Source organism: Pleuronectes platessa, chromosome 3, assembly GCF_947347685.1.
Source record: "Pleuronectes platessa chromosome 3, fPlePla1.1, whole genome shotgun sequence".
Classification (NCBI taxonomy): domain Eukaryota; kingdom Metazoa; phylum Chordata; class Actinopteri; order Pleuronectiformes; family Pleuronectidae; genus Pleuronectes; species Pleuronectes platessa.
This window is the reverse complement of record NC_070628.1, coordinates 19,966,861-19,985,004: the sequence shown is the minus strand read 5'-3', so window position 1 is coordinate 19,985,004 and position 18,144 is coordinate 19,966,861. Positions and strand designations below refer to the sequence as shown.

General features: G+C 43.4%; 1 protein-coding gene across 6 annotated transcripts in view; it reads left to right on the top strand.

Moving 5' to 3' along the window:
• Window positions 1-18,144, top strand: part of add3a (adducin 3 (gamma) a) — a 99,218-nt gene that overhangs the window by 22,545 nt on the left and 58,529 nt on the right. For 2 of the 6 annotated variants that reach the window (XM_053417699.1, XM_053417693.1), the window contains exon 2: window positions 9,578-9,861. The exons of 2 other annotated variants lie outside the window; for them this stretch is intronic. The gene's annotated coding sequence lies outside the window, so the exon portion shown is untranslated. Of the gene's footprint in view, window positions 1-8,499; window positions 8,607-9,577; window positions 9,862-11,941; window positions 13,115-18,144 lie in introns of those variants that run through there. 2 more of the 6 variants (XM_053417697.1, XM_053417694.1) reach the window with 2 other exon arrangements.

The window sequence follows — 18,144 nt, the reverse complement described above, 5'->3', positions numbered from 1 at the left end:
TGGTTAAAGGGGAAAGTTGTGCTCTGTTCATTGTGAAAATTCCTCTGTATTAAACAAGAGCACACTCTTACCAGAACCTTCACCATGTACCGTTAGTGCCTAAACATCTCCATGAAAAACTTTTATACTACAACATTTGACGTTTTGGGAGGAAAACAAATACGTTGTCTGTGGTCATTATCTTCTTTATCAAATTTTGAACTTTAACAACATATCATCTTTATTATAGTAGAAAACATAATGCAGTCGCAATTATACTGTATTTGTAAACAAGCATAGTTTTTATCAGACAGGATAGCACACAATAGTGGAGCTTTTTGACATCCACCAGAAACGGGGATGGGGGAAATTACCTTGGTCGTTGGTTTGAAATCGACCAGTGTGAAGATGATATTTCAATTCAATTCAATTGCAACAAATCTCCACAGACATAATCTCAATGCACATAACATACAGTTGAGAATAGTAAATAATTACTGTGCTCTTAGGTCAGCATTTTTTTTTATATCTTACTGTAAATGTATAAGAATTGAAACAGTATTACAAAGTCCACAAATGCACCAATAAAGACAATATCATCATTACATGATTGAAGAGCTATTATACACCACCATTAAAAATACATTTTCAGTGGTTGTTGTTTTTACCACATGATATTTTGATGCAGAGACATAAGATAATCAATACCTTTGTTTCTGTAAACCCTATTTAATTCCAGGCAGAGAGTAGCCTGAGCATAACTGATACTTAATGACCCTCTATCCCAGTTTGATGACTTTCAGTCTGCAGGCACTCTCTGTCCATTTGAATGTTTCCTCCTTCTTCCTGGGAAGCCACAGAGCAGTTGGCTTTCTTCTGAGTTTTTTGGACATTTTTAATCGTTTGTGTAGATATGTCTCTTTTGGATACATTTGGAAGGGAGGGTCCTCCAAAACTTGAAAGACTGCTGCATACCGTGTTTATACGGTAACGGACATTCATCTCTGAGTCTGACAGGTATTTGTCTTTGTCAAACACAAGTCACTGTGATGACGTACAAACTGGCGCCAGCGTAGAGACGACCCTGCAGGGCAAAGAAGATTTGAATAAGAAAACCTTTTACTGCAGTTATGAGCAGCTGGTGGAGGATACAGTTATAGAAACATAAAAATGTCCTGCAGGCGTCCACCCACAGAGATGGATCGTATAAAGGGTGGAAACAATAAAAAGGCCTGCAGTTCTCCGACTTTCAGGGAGATGTCTTTGTTGTAAATCATAGACACTCCCGTGCACATCCACCGGGGATAACTGTGCAATGACGTCCAGCCGAACCCTGCAGCATGACATGGGTTGAGTTAATTACAAGTTTGTTCCTGTTAATCCTGTCGGTCGTGTCAAATCTATTGATGTAAGTGTTCACAGCTTGACGAAACAAAACTGGTGTAGCTGATTTAATTGAGATATTTGGTTCGGTCGGTATAAAAAAACAAAACAGTGTGGTTAGACCGAGATGATAATGGAAAGGTTCCCTCTCTCTGCAGACCTGGAAATACACACACACACACACACACACACACACACACACACGCACACACATTAATCAAAAGGGTCTTTCCAACATCTGTCATCTACTTATTTGTAGTTATAAAACAGTTTTTATTATAATCAGTGTGGGTGTGTCCCTGATTAATAACAGCCGTCTCATCTGTGACTCATCAACAGCTGGAGGTGGGGTTTTGTTTGTGTGTGTGTGTGTGCGTGTGTGTGTGTGTGTGTAAGACTGATTGCAGATGTTGTGTATGTGTTTTGTGTTTTACGGCCGTATCTGATGAGAGTTGCTGCACTTTGTTTATAGTTGTGTCAGGATGGAAGCGAGCGCTCTGGTCTAGTCGGTGAGATCTACTGCCAGGCTTTTGCGGTGGAGGTGGAGCTCGACTCTGGTTCTGAGCCACATGATGGGTCTTTTAATGGTTTGGTGCATCCCATTCAACTGCAGAGTGGGTGCTGTCTGTGGCCACAGGTTGACCACGTACACAAGACACACATGTACAGTATGTGAAGAGACTGCACTCATGCAGATGATCTCTTCACTTTCCCTACTTTTATATATTTAGTCAAGTGCACATGACATATAGACACCAAAGACTCAACTCACTCAACAGCTCACACACTTTTCACTTTCAGCTCTGGTGGCCTGTGGGGCTTTGTAGTGCTGAGATGCCACAAAGGACAGCTTTGTGTTCTGGGAGGCTGGGAAAGTTGGACTGAAACACACACACACACACATGCCCTGTTGCTCTCTCACTCACGTGCACGAACACGCACACTTTGGCACTGTCAAAGCCAGTGCACAGTTCTGCCCGGCTCAATAGGCTGATTCATTTGAGCCTCCTCATGACACCAGAAGAGAAAATGCAGTTGCAGTTGAGGGAGGACGAGGAGATGAGGAGGAGCGTTGCAGCTCAGTGATCCGCAACTCAAGTCTGACGTGACCTGACACTGGTCGGGTCAGTCTTAAAGGAAAACACCCACCTGAAAAAAAATATTTTTATTCTTTTTTTCATTTTCTCTTCTCATGATTTTAGATCATGAGAGGCCATCAAGGCCTCTGGGCTGAAACAGTAGCACTAACAGCATTAGTGTCATCTGTGGATATGATACAAGTGGCTTGTTGCCTGCATTAGGAAAACAAAGCTTGTTCACCTTACTCATATATAAGTTAGAGCCCAATTAATAAGGACGATACTAAAGCTTGATATTTTACAGTTTAACCATAAACTTAATTATAAATAACTGCTAAAAAAAAACACCAATGCACCCAAATACTTAAGCCTTTAATAAAGAAAATACAACTTTTGATGTGAATTGTAAACATAACCTAACCTTTCTTGCATTAGTGTAAAATAAGTTTTCCTGTCAGCAAACAAACACCAAAACGGACATATCTGTGGAAAACTCATTCTAGAGTAAATCAATCTGGCTCTACTTGTTTAAATCATCGTATGTTTTCATTTTATAAATGATGATAAATGATTCACACACCTGGAACTCTAGGAATGCCGAACCCGAAGCAAATTATTTATCTCCATTGTGGCTCAGTTCTGGTCAGAGGGTCTCCATTTATAATTTCATTAGTGTCGTCATAGTCGCCATAAAAGTCCACAATACAAACATCATAACTCTTTGACTCTCTGCTTCGTCCCAAAAGCTGCAAATTTAGAGGGGCCTGACAGCCTGCATTACACAGAGTTATTCAAAATGGAGCCACACAGTGATGTCAAAATATTTTCACTCTTTAGTCATTCTGTCCCGATGCAGAAAAACACTCCAAAAATGTCCATACCCCTTTTGTTTCCAATAGCACATCCCGCATTAAATGGATTTTCTCTGTGGGAGAGATTTGGAGTTATTTTTTTAGCAGATTGTTTTTATGTAATGTCACCGTCACTGGGTCTGGCAGCCGGCAGTGGAAATGTGCGCTGGTGTGCAGTGGGTGTTGTAAGTAACGATGCTTGGCAGCGACCTGTGTTTGTCTGGGTCTCTCGCTCCGTGTGGAAGAGGTGCTCTCACGCCCCCCCCCCCCCCTCCCCCCTCTTGGATATGTTTAAGATTTACTGCATGTTTTAACTGCTCCCTCCGGAACGCACAGGGAGATTAGGCTGTATGTTCGTATTTTTGATGAACTGTCGAAAGCAGATGACCCTTTGTTCCCGCTAACCCCGATTCGATTATCGCAGAAGCTGCCGTCTTGTTCCTCTGTGCGGATGGTTGACACGTGTTCAGCTGATCTCAAGTCACTTTTAAACAACGTGCCCTTGTCACCGTTCTCCCAGTTTAGATTATTCAATTTAAGGTAACCCTGGAAACACGCTCTTGGTCCCAGTGTGCATCTTGACCGTAATGAGCACCTCCTGACCTCGCTCCAGACACCGACTCATTAGCTGAAACTCTATGTTTATCTCTTGTCACATGGTGTTACAGTCAACAAGGGGAGTTGAAGACCACCTCCACCACCCCCCATACACGTAGGCTCTGAGTCGCGACACCCCCTTGACTCTTGGCGCGGTGGGGTGGGGGGGGGGGTGTCGCCCCAGGACACGAGTCGACTGAAATCAGGGAACAAACAATGGAAAAACAAGGCCATTTGTCAGCTTCACTTATCACAGTTACTCAACCTTGTTCAGTAAATTGCTGTGAACCTATCACAGGCTCCTCAGAAGGTCCAATCTCCAGAGTTGTGAAGTGAGATTTTCCAACATTAAAGTGTTAAAAAAACATGGACCCTGTCAACAAAGTCTGATGTAATTATGTTTATAACATTCAATCAACACCTGGACAGTTTTTAAAATATTTGCATTGCAATGAAGAGCAAAGAAAAAGGATCCAGTTTGACATTACCATATAAATCCTTTATAATGTGTTCATGATAATCATGAAAGTCTAGTGGCTTAATAACTGTGTTGGGACTATGACAGATACACCTATAGTATAACATTTGACACATTTACATTAAACACTACTCTGTAGAGCTGATTGTAAATTAGGTTAATTAGTTTGTGATGACCTCTGCAACTCGGCAACTAACGTGAACATTTGGGCCGAATTTCCAAGCTGGTGTTCCAACTGTGAATTTAGTTTTCTGGATTCTGGAACAAATGTTTGGGAGTATTCCAACACGCACAAACACACAGACTACTCTAGCTGCCACAAATCCCTCCACCATTATGTTTTATCAACAATATGACAACACATTGTTCGGATTTCCAAACAAACGCACTGCGATACAGACCTAAACTTCTCTCTACTCCTCTGCAGGTGAATCCCAGCTCTTCCTCTGGGGTTTTCAGGGGATTTGAACTCGCGTCAGCAGCTACGTCTCCTGCTCTTTGCAGGGGGTAGAATGGGCTTATTTACTCTGCATGCAGAGGGTTGCAGCCACAGCAGAGAGCTTTTGTTTTGTACCATTTAATCTGGTTTTAGGCACAGTATGTTCTTTTTCATTATAATATATGCAGGCAAATTAAAAGACAGCTGTTGTATTGCTGTTTTATTGTTGATGCTCCAGTTGTGTGGGTATTGTGTTATTTTTGTATGTTCCTTGTTGTGTACTTGGTTGTTTTGGATTAAGGAAAGCTGCATTTTTGTCACTTGGAACAGTGAAAAGAGCATTTTTTGTGGCTTGAGAGGAGACGCATGACAATTAAAATGGACGCAGTGTCAGCATGAACTTGGTCCAAATAGTCAGGATCAAAAACACTCTGCAGAGTAAATACTTAATAAAAGGCTGCTCTTGCATCTCAGAAGTTAGTGTTGACAGGGGAAATTGTGTGTCTGCTTGGGCACCGTCAGCTGTTTTGTGGAATTAGTGTTAAAATGCCAACTTTGTGTTGCCTCGAACTCTCTTTGAGATCTCTCATTGCAAATGTCAGTATAACGTGTCAGACGTTACAGCATTCTATTTTCATGTCACAGTGGATGTTTAACCCTCTCTGACGCAGCATGGTAACTCTCCCCCCCCCCCCCCCACACACACATCCCCTTCTTTACCGAACGGTTGCTCCGATGACAATTGGTCAAACATGAGAGGAGAGAGAAGAATGTCTGTTGTTGTTTTGTGGTTAATATCCACACCACTACATTTAGTTTTAAAATGCATCGCTGTTTACACCCGCTGTCCACACAACTTTGTGAGCACCTAAAATGGAGATGTTATATTTTGAACTCTGAGAAAACAAAAGCCCCTTTTCCACTTATCAAAAAACTCCCACTAAACTCCCGCTAACACCCGGCTTTTGTCTGCAATGGGAATGGATACATTCAACATGCACTTTCAGGTCTAATGACTTTGCCTCCGGCTCAGAACAGCAGTGATGGAAACATGACACCCGGGTGAATTTACTACTTTCTTCTTCTCTATCTTGATTGTCACCTCTCCCGCTGCAAAATGATGACAGTCATATTGAGATATCATATAAGCTGCATATAAAGAGCCTTGAACATTAATGTACCTATTGTTTTTTTACATTTGGGAACAACATGAAACAGAAATATTTTTTATTTATGAATTTATTGTTTTTCTTTTTTCATATCATGTAAGATGCAACACTTGGGGCGAGAGATATTCTCAGTTTCAGGCGCTTCATGTTCAATGTCACAAACGCACCAGGGTGAAAAAGGGGGAACTCCTCAAATGACACTGAAAAAGGAGTTAATCACCTTTTTTGCAGGTTTACCAGGATTTAAAGAATATCCTGTGTATCCCTGCAAATTTTTGTGTAATATATGTTTAAGTAATAACTCCACCTAATAGTTGGTCAAAGGAAATACACCCCTGATCTTATTTTTCACCATTTTTGATGAAGTCTGATCTACAGTTGCTGATACTCTGCCTCAGCTCGTGTCAGTGTCCATCACATCATACATGCAAACTCGTTGCTGTGCAGTTGCTGAGTCTGCGGTTTTGAGGTGACCAACATTATGTCTGGATCTATTAGTGGAAGGAGACTGGCACACAAGCACGTGATGATTTGTCGATTCATGTGTACACACACAGAATTAACAAGCTGCAGATTCACATCTCTACACTGACTTTAAGACCCTCTCTGCTCCACACACACATATATAATTACCCACCAGCGTGAGTTCATTTTAACATGCACTATACATGCAGCATTTACCATTCACAAAGTGCACTCCGCCATCTTTCTCTCCTTAAAGGTGGCATTGTAGAAAGCTACATCTAGCAGTCTCACTCATAAATAATCTAGACATGCATCCCTTTTTAACCCGTGGTGAGTGCCGGGCCCCTGCGCATTTCACTCAGATATATTCCAATGTTAGACCGGGCCTCCAGCTCCAGCTCTGCCACAGGAGGCCAGAGGGCGAGGTTAATCCTGGGACAGGTATGAACTGTCGCCGGGAGCTGGAGGGATGAGGTCCTGGTTCCTATATGTGTAATGAATGCATGTGTTCGGTGTTTGCTTCTGAAGTGGCATCATGACGGTGAGCTCCATGCAGGAGGACTACAAAAGCTCTGTAGTTTGTCTGCAAGCATGGGACATTACATCTTGTTTATAGGGCTGCAATAATTGATTGTTTTTATTTACTAGTGAAGCCAAAGATTGTTTGCCCGTGTGTTCTTGTAGTACATATGCTGTAACTTTAAAATCGCAAAAAAGCTGGAAAATGATGTCATCACCTCCTTTCTTTCTTTGTTTTGGGTAAACCTCCTTGTCCAATGGTCACAGGTTTGGGATTTTTCTGGGAGCACGGGCCGTTAGCTGTCAGATACGAATGACTCTGGAAAACGCTGAGGCATCTTTTTATTTCAGGGCATTTTGAACCGGCAACAACTTCACAGTTTCCAATGTGAGAGACTCACTGTCCTCTGACCTGATGAGGGAAGGTTCCTCTCATCATATATACCCAAATGCAATATTCAAGATTCAAGAACTTTATTGACATTTTGGAAACGCAACAAAATGTCTGGAGTTTGCCTTTCACACATGAACAATGCAGCAGGAGATTCTCTGCTCAGCCACGTCCACAACAACACAGAAATCCCTAGAGGACTCAGGTGAGGGACAGAAGGCAGACGCAAGCTAGATTATTGATTTCAGCGATGGCGTGTTTTTGTTTATGGCACATCAACTTTGGTGTTGGCCCCGTACTACCAGATGCTCTCTTAACATCATTGTCACTGTTTTTCTTCGTGTGTGTCTCTGTGTTTTCAGAGGATCTCCTGCTGTGTTCTCACTGGCTCCTTCGGACATTCTGCAGAGTTTTGTACCAAGGCGCTGGCCAGAGAAACTCTGCAGAAACTATGGAGGCGCTCACGGTCGGACATTTCCAAATGTCTACAAAGGTGTTCTGGAGTTCAGTGCATGTCTGAAAGCAGCTTTAGAAATCCACAGCCGGTGAGACAGTAGTTTGGCTGAACTGCGTCTCCCCATAATCCCTCTCTCTGAGCTTGAATAATTGATTCTGAATTGATTTGGGCTCAACTGGCTCACTGGCTTTTGGGCAGTACCATGTGTTTTTGCTTCCTGTAATTGTTGACAGCCTTTTTCTCTGCTGGTCAGCAATAAAGCCAAGCTTTAATCCTTCACATGGAAACATTTTTTTTTTTTTTTTTGCCCTCACTGACCATAAACTTGCAGACACAAGTTATGTCATCCGATGCCCCTTTTTAATTCCTCTAAACATGTCTCTGAGAAAACTGAGGCCTCTTGCAAAATCTTCTTACAAGCCGCCTAAAACCCGCCACTTAAATAATGTCCATAAAACACTTCAATGGGGCAGCATGGCTTTCAATAAAGCTGCTTTCGAACATGAGTTGTGTAAACGCAAATGTCCGAGTGATACTCTCCGCAGTTTCTGCAGACTTTCTCAGAAAGCGGCTGCTCCACATTTAGCCTGAATAATGTAGATGATTTGATGCTGAAAGCGTTTTGCAGAGATTCTCTTCCTGCGTTGTCATGTGTGAAAGAAGACTCCAGTTAAACTCTATAGCCAATTCCCTCCGGATTTTACCTGCAGGTCATGTCTGAAACAGCTTAAGAAGTCATGAAGGGAAGGAGGCGGGCTGAGGAAATGGCTCCTCGGTTGAATTTTGCATGGACAGCCTGGTTAGTGACTCAGCCATTCACATGCTAATTTAATCTCATTCCTCTGGCCTCTTTTTATTTCAACCCAGTTAACAAGTTGATGTTATCACGACAATGTGACAGCACTGAAACCTTCTCACTTAAAAAACCCTATAGTCCCTGATATGTTCACCAATTAGTTATATTTAACCTTTTGCCATTTTATGACTTTTAATCAAAGACATGGGAAAAAACACTTTTTATTCTGCGGGTTTAGCTTCAAATTACTGATGAGTCCAAAGTCAGCAACTTGATATTTTGTGCTAATTCCCTTATTTTAAAAATGTCATCACCTTCTCCCTTCTTTCGTTCTTTGTTTTGGGTAAATCTCCCTGCACAGGCTTGAGTGGATGGAAATGTTTCATATGAGGAGACTGTCAAGCTGCTATCAGGGAAAGTGCTGGATGTCTTTTGGAAGTGAAGTGGGGGGGGACCCTGGAGCCGACGACCCTCTTGTCAGACCCAGTTAAATCTAGTGGTGCTGTTTTCTATGCCTTGCCATAGACTTTGTGAAATTTAGCAACAACAATTTTAAGTGTAGGCGATTTCGGATTAGAATTAAAAGTTTGGTAGGAGGGGGTGGCTGAAAGGATTTAGGGAGAGATTGGCTGGAGGCAAAGAAAGTAAAAGACAGAGACGAGGGAGTAAGTCCAGAGAGCTTCAGTTGAGGAGACTTTTTCTTCTACCCCGAGTCGTCACTTTGCTGTGAAGGATGAGCCAATCAATAAGCTGTTTGTTAACATGATTTGACTGAAGCTCTCGGGGGGGCAAAAGACCCTGTCATCTCACCCCTGCGTGTGTGAATTTAAATTAGGTTCACCCCTCCCCCCTCCCCCCTTCAACCCCTCCACCACCACAATCAGCAGCCAGTGAGTTCACAGTTCTCTCTCTTTCTCTCTCTCTCTCTCTCTCTCTCTCTCTCTCTGCGGGCTGGTCGTCTGTGTCCCCTGCAGCAGATAAGTTGTGCTCTCTATCAGTGTTGCTTCGCCTCTCGTTCTGCACGGATGAAGCACAGCGGCTCCTCCTGATTCAGTGAGTGAAAGAGAGAGCAAAGAGGAGGAGCGTGGAGGAAGGAGGGCAGCAACAGTTTCACACTGCTCCAGAGAGAGAGGCGTGTTAGAGCGAGGGCGACGGACGGAGGGGCAGAGGAGCTCGCTGCAGTGCAGGTGGATCTCAGCCGTGTGGTGGAGAGGACGACTCAGAGGCGGCAGTTTGACTCGGATCGTCGGTTCAGCAGGTTTGTGCTGCAGCTTATTTAATAAGGAGAGCTGATTGTTTGATTAGTCTGCGTGTGTGTGTGTGTGTGACTGATATAATGGATGCAGTGTTCTCCACAATCCAGACTGTTATCTCACTACTTTCATTGCCTTCATTTTACCGGAGCTGACAGCACTAAGTAAAAGTACACAAATCTGTGTGGATCTCATGCATGTTCTCAAGGCTGAGGCATAGATTGTGTTATTGTGTTTTTTGGGGTGGTCTTATTTGCTGCATGTGCAAAATGTTCAGGCCAAATGAGAAAGTTTAACGCCGCCAATAGGGAATGGAAGACTTTCCTCTTTTGGTTTGCTTCGTGCTAAATGAAATACCAGAGGCCCTTTTCCCTCCTTTCAGATCGAGGGTTCTTTTACAATGGAGAAGAATAGAGCTGGGAGCCGTGAATGGGCCCGGGATGGCTCTCTGTGTGCAGAGGAGAGGTGCCGCCCTCTCAAGTGTCAGGCATGCTCGATGGGGAGGGGGTGGGGTATTGCGGCGGGGGTGTGTGCTGGGATTATTTAATGCGTCTGGGCCACATCGATGTGTGACGTGCTACCTGCGTTTAATTCTCCACATGTTTTTAAATGAGTGTTAAGAGTTAAGTATTTTAGTTTCTTCCCCGTCCTGTGACTCCTGTTCCACTCTTTACCCCCCTGAGGGAAAGGAGGGTACGTCAGGCACTTTAGTCGATCTGGCTTTTCACAGGTGTTTGTTTACTCAAGACCGACCACAGATAAGGAGACGATTCTATTTCTGACCGTTGTTTTCTGGGTGTTCCTTTCATGACATGCTGATAGGAAACTGTGGTTTGGATACTTGTTTGATTCTGCTGCTCACAGTTCATTTCGTTTTTATGTTTCTTGAAGGGTTTTGCATTATCAAGGATTTGCGTTCCATTTCTCAAAGGTTTTCCTTTACTTCTTTAATCTCGGTGCACCGTTGCAGCCAAAACAGCTGCGATCTCAACAGAATCTTGGCGCCCATTAGCTATTGTCTGAAGACGGATAAGGCTCTGTGGACAACAGGCAACTCAGTCCTCCGCCTGGCACTGTGTACAGTCAGACGAGTCCAGCCAGGTTAGACGATTGACCACAGAAAACACAAACAGCGATACTCTTTGTAGGTGTTTTTAGCTCTACGGCGACATTTTGGCAAATCTCTTTCAACATCTATCTCTATATGAACACAGATAAACGTGACTCACTGTTTCTCTGACAGCAAACGTTTTAATCATCTGTTGGATCAGGAGTGTAATAGGAAGGAGATATGAGTTAAAGCTGAATTTGGTTTTCGAGCAGAACCTGCCGTCCTATTGTGCAGTAAAAAGAACAGAACACTGGGTTGTAATTAGTAAAAGAAAGCTTCAAAATGTCAGTTTCTTGTCCGTATAGAAATAACTCTAATATAATATTAAAATTGTTGTTTGGGTGTCGCCTCCCTCCCTGTCATCTGACTTTATCTACTGATGAGATCAGCTACACAACCTTCTAGCCACAGGCTAACAGATCCTGACTTGCTGTCATGTTAGTTTTCTCTGTGCTGACGGATTCACTGCGGTGACACCTGCGTCCATGCTGTTGTCCCCTGAAGACAGTGACCCCCTTAAATCCGTCCTCCCGTGTTGTGGCAGTACATTTTCCTTTTGTCTTTACCAAGATACACTTTCCTCTCCAGTTTGTTTCCTCATTACAGCTGTACGTTGGAGGACATGGATCTTGTCGCCATCAAACTGCATCGCTCACTAATTCTGATGAGTTAATGAAATGCACCACCTGTACTTTGGCTATGTGTTACTCTTGTGTTGCAGATGTGAAACCAAAGAGTCTAATGTGTTGTGACTCTGTCAGCAGTGGAGTACGCTGCCTCCATGGTGCTGGTTGACATGGTGATGGCCTTGGTCCTCTAACAGATCCTGAAATGGCTCTTGGCAAATATTTGTCCAGAGATCTTTAACAGAGAGATATTTTGCAGAGAAGCAATAAAGTGGGGGGACTTTTGCAGAGAGCCTTGTTTGGTCTTCATCTTTTTGGCCATTCTCTGAAGTTTCCTCATTGTTTCAGGAATGACTCAGTGGGCCGGCTCCGCGGAGGGAATTGCTGCTTCAGGCCGAATGATTTGCAGCCCTGCTGGCCTCGATTTCCTCTCCCAGGGAGATGTTTGTATCTCTCTGAATTCAACACCGCATGCCCGCTCTCGGGGTCAAGGTCTGAGATGCATCATTGTGGCCAATGAAGATAGATTTCTCAGGGTCACATGTGACTTATCGCTCTTCGAACTTGTACGTGTAATTCGATAACATTTTAGAAGTAGCCAAATGAAGTTAGTTTTCCCCACATGCAGAGTCTGAGGAGGGGAGCACAGAGCAATTCCATGGTGAAGTATGGTCCCCTCTTTCTCAATCAACCCCGGTGACCTAAGCACCTCTCCAACTCTTCTCCTTATGTTTCCACTTAAGGAGGGATGATGGACTGTGCAGCATCTTTCAAACAGAGATCCTAGTCTCCTGCAGTTTGAAACAAAACTCTCATTTGGCCAGCTCTGCTTGTTTATACTTAAGCAGACAAAACAGGTGTGTGTGTGTGTTATAAAAAGACAGGAAGGGGTGTGTCTTATCATCCAAGAAATGGGTGTTGTCTCCTCATGCTAACTTGTGTTGTAAATCACTGTTTTATGTAATGGTACGCTGGGTTTGTGACTGTGTGTGTGTGTGTGAAATAGCTTGGCTAGCCTGCTTGCGATTATGTCATTCAACATGGTTTCCAGCTGTCCGAGTCAGCTGCATTTAATTTAGCTTTCAAGAGAGTCATCCCCAAGTTGTGTGTGTGTGTGTGTGTGTGTGTGTGTGTGTGTGTGTGTGTGTGTGTGTGTGTGTGTGTGTGTGTGTGTGTGTGTGTGTGTGTGTGTGTGTGTGTGTGTGTGTGTGTGTGTGTGTGTGTGTGTGTGTGTGTGTGTGTGTGTGTGTGTGTGTGTCTGTCTCTGTGTGTGTGTGTGTGTGTCTTTAAAATTTATCCTAAATCGTTTGCATAAAAATGCACACTCAATAAACTCTGTAGTCACACGCTGGCCCACAGAGTGAAGAAATTATAGCCGTCAGTTACTGGCTGATAAAAGCTCTGACTTTCTTTTTTTCATTCCTCTTTCATGATTGGGATTTGGGTCTGACGGAGCGCTGTGGTCCAACTCTTAAGTTAAACCAAATGTCTTTGGGCCGGGTCCCACTGAGCGGCTTAAACGTGAGTTTTGACAAAAGGACGGCACACATTACAGATTTAATGCAGGTGCACACATGGGGCCCCAAACTCTCCACGATCAGGTTTCTTTGACAACTTTGAACTTACAGTGTTGAAGTGGATGATGACGTGTTGCCGTCGTGATAATTTTGTTTAGTAAGCAATGAGTTCTTAAGAAGTCTGATATTTCCATGGACATGGTAATATCCTCTGTTTTCTTTCAACGTTCTTGTTGAAATAGATTGATTGACTCATTGTTGTGTTCTCCTACAACGTAGAGGCCGGTTACTTCTCCTCTGAAAAGAGACGGATGCTGAATTGATGTTTGATTGACTGAGGACCTCTCATGCATCTGCAGTCAGTGTTGGATTGATATCTGAGAGCGTGTTGAGACAGGATCTGTGCTAGAAAGAGAAACGGTCCTACCTATATCCATAGTATATTCCTCTGGTTGATAATATTGGTTAAATTGCCTAATACCAATTGAAATGTCTGGTGGTTATCCTTGTGACCCACAGTGGTCAGACTCTTCTAATCCTGGGCGCCCAGTTGCTTTCAACCACAGTGGGATGAGGCTTCTAGATTGAAACCAGTATTGGCCTCAACTTCTCCCCACACTTTTATTTTGTTTCTGGCAAGGTCAGAGTTCATGGGAAAGCTCTGCTGAACTTGTCTTGACCAATTGAATGGATCTGCTTACATGTTTCTCATGACTTGTTACTAAATTGGATCTCAGTTACTTTTTGAAAGAGAAGACTCCAAATACACCTGTTGGACTTGTGTTAATAGTAGGTAAGTAATACGTTTTAGTTTTTGGTCGGCAACCAGGACCAAATAGCAATTTTCCTCCCGCTGTGTTGTACACACGTGAAAGGCAGACTGCGGGTAAACTCCATTGCCAATTTTCCGGATTTTACCAAGAGGTCAAGTCTGGAAACGGCCTATGAGTTAAAGTTTCCACCAAATGAAATAGTTAGCAGTATTTACAGAAACCACCAGATGACTCAGGCGGTGCAACAGGACATTTCTCCCCAGCAGTTATGACCAACCTTTACTTTCCATTATGTTGAAGTTCCTTTTGGGCTCACGTCCCTTTTCATCTGTAAATATCACTGTACACCCATTTACTACAATTTGCCATAACTCTTAACATTTATATTTCACCTTAGATGCTAAATAAAAACTTGAATCTCTAGATAAAGCTCGTTATGGGAATTTTAACCAAAAATACGATTCAACATTTATTCTGATGCAGCTTCCCTCCTTGTCATGTCATTGAGATTATCAGACTGTTGCTGAGTCACAGACATAATCTTGTGTCTCACACCAGACCAGCTGGATTCGGGGGGAAAGGTTTTGTTTGTACAAAAACTGAAAAAAGACGTTTGTTAGCATTAGTTATCAATGTTGACGGAATCTACTCAAATAAGTATCTACTCGGCAAGTGATTCAAATTGAAGGCACTTTAGTTTTTCTTGTAGAAGTGCTTGGTGAGCTATGGTGTTTCATGAGTTTTTTATTGCAATGGTAAAGGCCCCATTGACTTTCACAGTTGCTATAAAATGCCATATTAAGCGCTAATTTCTCAATAATAAAAACTTGTACTTTGAGCTTTGCGAAGAAAGTGAGAATTTCAGAGAAAAGGAGGAATGTTTTTGAAGATTTACCAGTGTCTTCCAGTGGTCTGCATGGATTTGAAACTGATCTGATGTGTGGCAGGTTCACGGATTGCAAAAGGGAGGATGGGGATAACGCTTTAATTTCTCTGACCTCGTCAGTTCCTGCATAACTGAGAATCATGCAAACCAGCTAGAAGTACACAGGTGCAAGCTTACGGTTCATCCATGGGAAACGCAGCAAAACCTCTTCACAGAACCTTGTTATTAGAAGTTCAAAAACTATGATTTCATATTTCAGTGCTAAAGATTGACTCTGGTGGCAAAGAGGCTGAGAACACAGCCATCCAATTTCCCCATGAATCTTTTTCTCTTTTTTATTTATCATTCCTTTCTTCCTTCCCTCCCCCTTCCTTAACTAAAACCTGGAAGTAATTTATGAAGTCAGGATGGGGTTTCTCCCGTCCAGAAGGGGATATGTGAGTAGACCTCAGTGAGTAGGGACTTCAGTTTGACATCCCACACCTCCCATCAAGGGGATTGCATCAGAGTGGAGCTGAAGATCTCAGAGCTGGAACCAGCTGTGGTTTGATGTTTGGCTTTAACCAAACGGTTACTAAAGCAGAGGCTGTGCCACAGTCTTTTTATCAGAGTTTCCCGTAGGTCATTAAAAAGAAAATGTGCAGTTTAGGTCAGTGGTGTTGGCTTTAAGTCCAACTGGATCTTACAATAAATATGGGGGGCGGGGTTGGTAAACATACTGTTCACTGCTAACTTAAATGTTCAGGCTTTATTGTTTTGTGTTTTAATATGGGTTTAACTACAGCCAGTCAAGAGAAGCCAGAAGGGGATTCTTTATGGCTTTACTGTAGATTTGGTCTTTTGTCTTTTTGATACACTTTCAAATGGTTTGTACTACTTCCAGGTATATTTCAAATGGTTGCACCTGCTATTTCTAGTCTGGGCCTAACTAAAATATATAAATCAATAATTCACTATTGAGGGAATCATATCCAACATTTCATTCAAAGTTCTCTCCAAGTTTCAGTTCAAAGCTTTATCCTCTTTTAGTTTCCGTTGGTTCCCGCTCGCTGTGAATCCTGTTATTCTTTAACTCGTATCTCGGCTGTAAAAGAAGCTTCCTCTTCTTCCTGTCTGGATCGGAGCCAGGAGATGATCAGTTTGTTCTCTCGTTGTACTCACTTATCTTAGGCTCTGTTATCAGGTTGGCTGGAAACACTGCGGGTGGTGGCGGGGGGGATTTTTAAAGACAGCATGTACCTGAGCACTACAAGTATAAGAAAGCAAGGTGGGGGCGGTCTGTGGTTCCATAGTCCAAAATGATCTAACCCTTGTGGGCTTGAAGTTGGAGAACACATCCCAGATGCCTTATGCATGACAGAGGACGGGGTCCAAAGGGGGAGCAAAAACAGAATTTTTGTGAGTGTGAGTTTCAATCGTTTTGGCAAGACGGAATGACGTATCGATTTCATGGGCTGTGGGTCACAACCCTGTAGCTGGAGGTGCGGATTGAGAGGGGTGGGGAAAAGACCAGTGAATGAAGGGAGAAATGAGTGATTGAATTGGGAGCCGTAGTAGATATTATTAATCTCTGTTGCTTCCCCCTTACATTGTCATATCCTCTGCAGCTGGTCCCGCGTAACTGAGGAGATCGGAAATCTAAACAGCGCTCCTGCCAGCGGGTTCCCCACCTCTGACACGTGTAATATAGCAGATGTCTAATGTTTTAATGGGGCGCTAATGAAGGTGATGGGAAGGTCAAGCCGTAGAAAACTGCACAGATGTAACGCAGCCTTGTGTTAAAAGGATTCGTGTGCTGAGTAGTAATTCCATTCACATCAAAAGTTAGAAACTGTGGGATTAACTAGCTACTGAATGCATTGGTTCTTCTTTTGTTCCTCGCTCTTTTAAAAAGGTTTCAATATGTAGCTTGACTGACTAAGTCCACAGATTTATTGCCCTGCCTCAAGCTCAGACAGACGCCTCCGTCAACCCCTTGTCTCCCCTCGGGTCAGGTTACTGGAGTATGACCTGACAGCCAACGGGTCATGGGACTATTAAAATACACTCCCAACAAGAGTTTCCTCACCTGACAGCCGGTCGGCCTCCCCAGCTCCTCAGTCAGTGCAGATTGGTGGTGTCTCTTACTCACACATAACGCACCGCCCTGCCCCGGAAAAGATTCCCTTATGCGTTATGCTTTCCATATGGTTGTGATATCCGCCACATGTCGTGCTTTACTCAACAGTTATCAGAGCCCTTACTGCTTCACAATACAAGTCTTATAGTGGTTTGCCATTGGAAACCTTAGAATAGCAGAAGCACAGCAGAAGTCTATGTAAAGCCATCTGTGCATCTAGTGGCGTCTGAAAGCCCCTTTCCATGGTTCAGTGTTTGTAACTTTAACAGCTAAAGAGCTACTATGTTAAGCTTAGTTTTATAGATGGTGATTCCTTTTGTGGTTTCCTGTCAAATGGCAAACCAATTAAGTGCAGTGACATAGCTCAGCTGAAGACAAAGACCGTCATGGTTTGGCACTCCTGCAGTGGTCCTCCTCCATACAGGTGAAATGATCATGACACGGCATGCCACTATGCATCTAATGCATGCTGTACCAGGACAACACAACGGGGCATTTCATTTCCCCCTCTTCCCTGGGGCGTAATCGAAAGTAGTGTTTCTGCATGTATGAGGGAGTAATCTGTCATCTGCATGTTACTGTTGATATTTTTATATTACATTCTATTTTTATTAAACAGTAAGATGGGTGTTTCAGTTGAAACTTTAATTCTGCATTTTTACATTATAAATTTGTCTATATGGCTTCTCGTATGAGAAAGCTCCAGCCCATATGAATCCTGCTCAGTGCTTAGAAGGATGTTTCTTGGCCCAGTCCCTCAACGATCGTCATCCGTGCTGCTAAACTGACTTGTTTGGAGGCCGCTGCTTCCCTCACACTGCCTGGGGTTTGGCAGGTAAAGAACCCCGAGTTATGGAAGTCATTAAAATTCCTTGAGAACATGTGGACACTTGTTTATTTTTCCACCCAGCCTGGGAGGGTGGAGAGCTGCCAGGACGCTGCACTGTCCTCTCAGCAAGTAAAGAGCGTGGACAGTGTGTGAGCGCGGAGGAAGGAGATGAAAGACAGATGAGGGGAGAGGGTTGGAACGAGTGGGGCGGAGGACGGATGGATTGAGGGACCGGGGGGATGGAGGGAGAGCGGAAGTGGTTGAAAGACGGAAATGGAGGATGCAGGGATCAATGGAGAGTATAACTGAGAGGAGGGAGAGAGAGCAGACAACCTCAACTGGATGCCAAACAAAGAGTTGCAAAATGAACGTTGAGGTTTCAGTGAGCCGTACAAGAGGAGGATTAGAGACGGATGGGTTCACACAC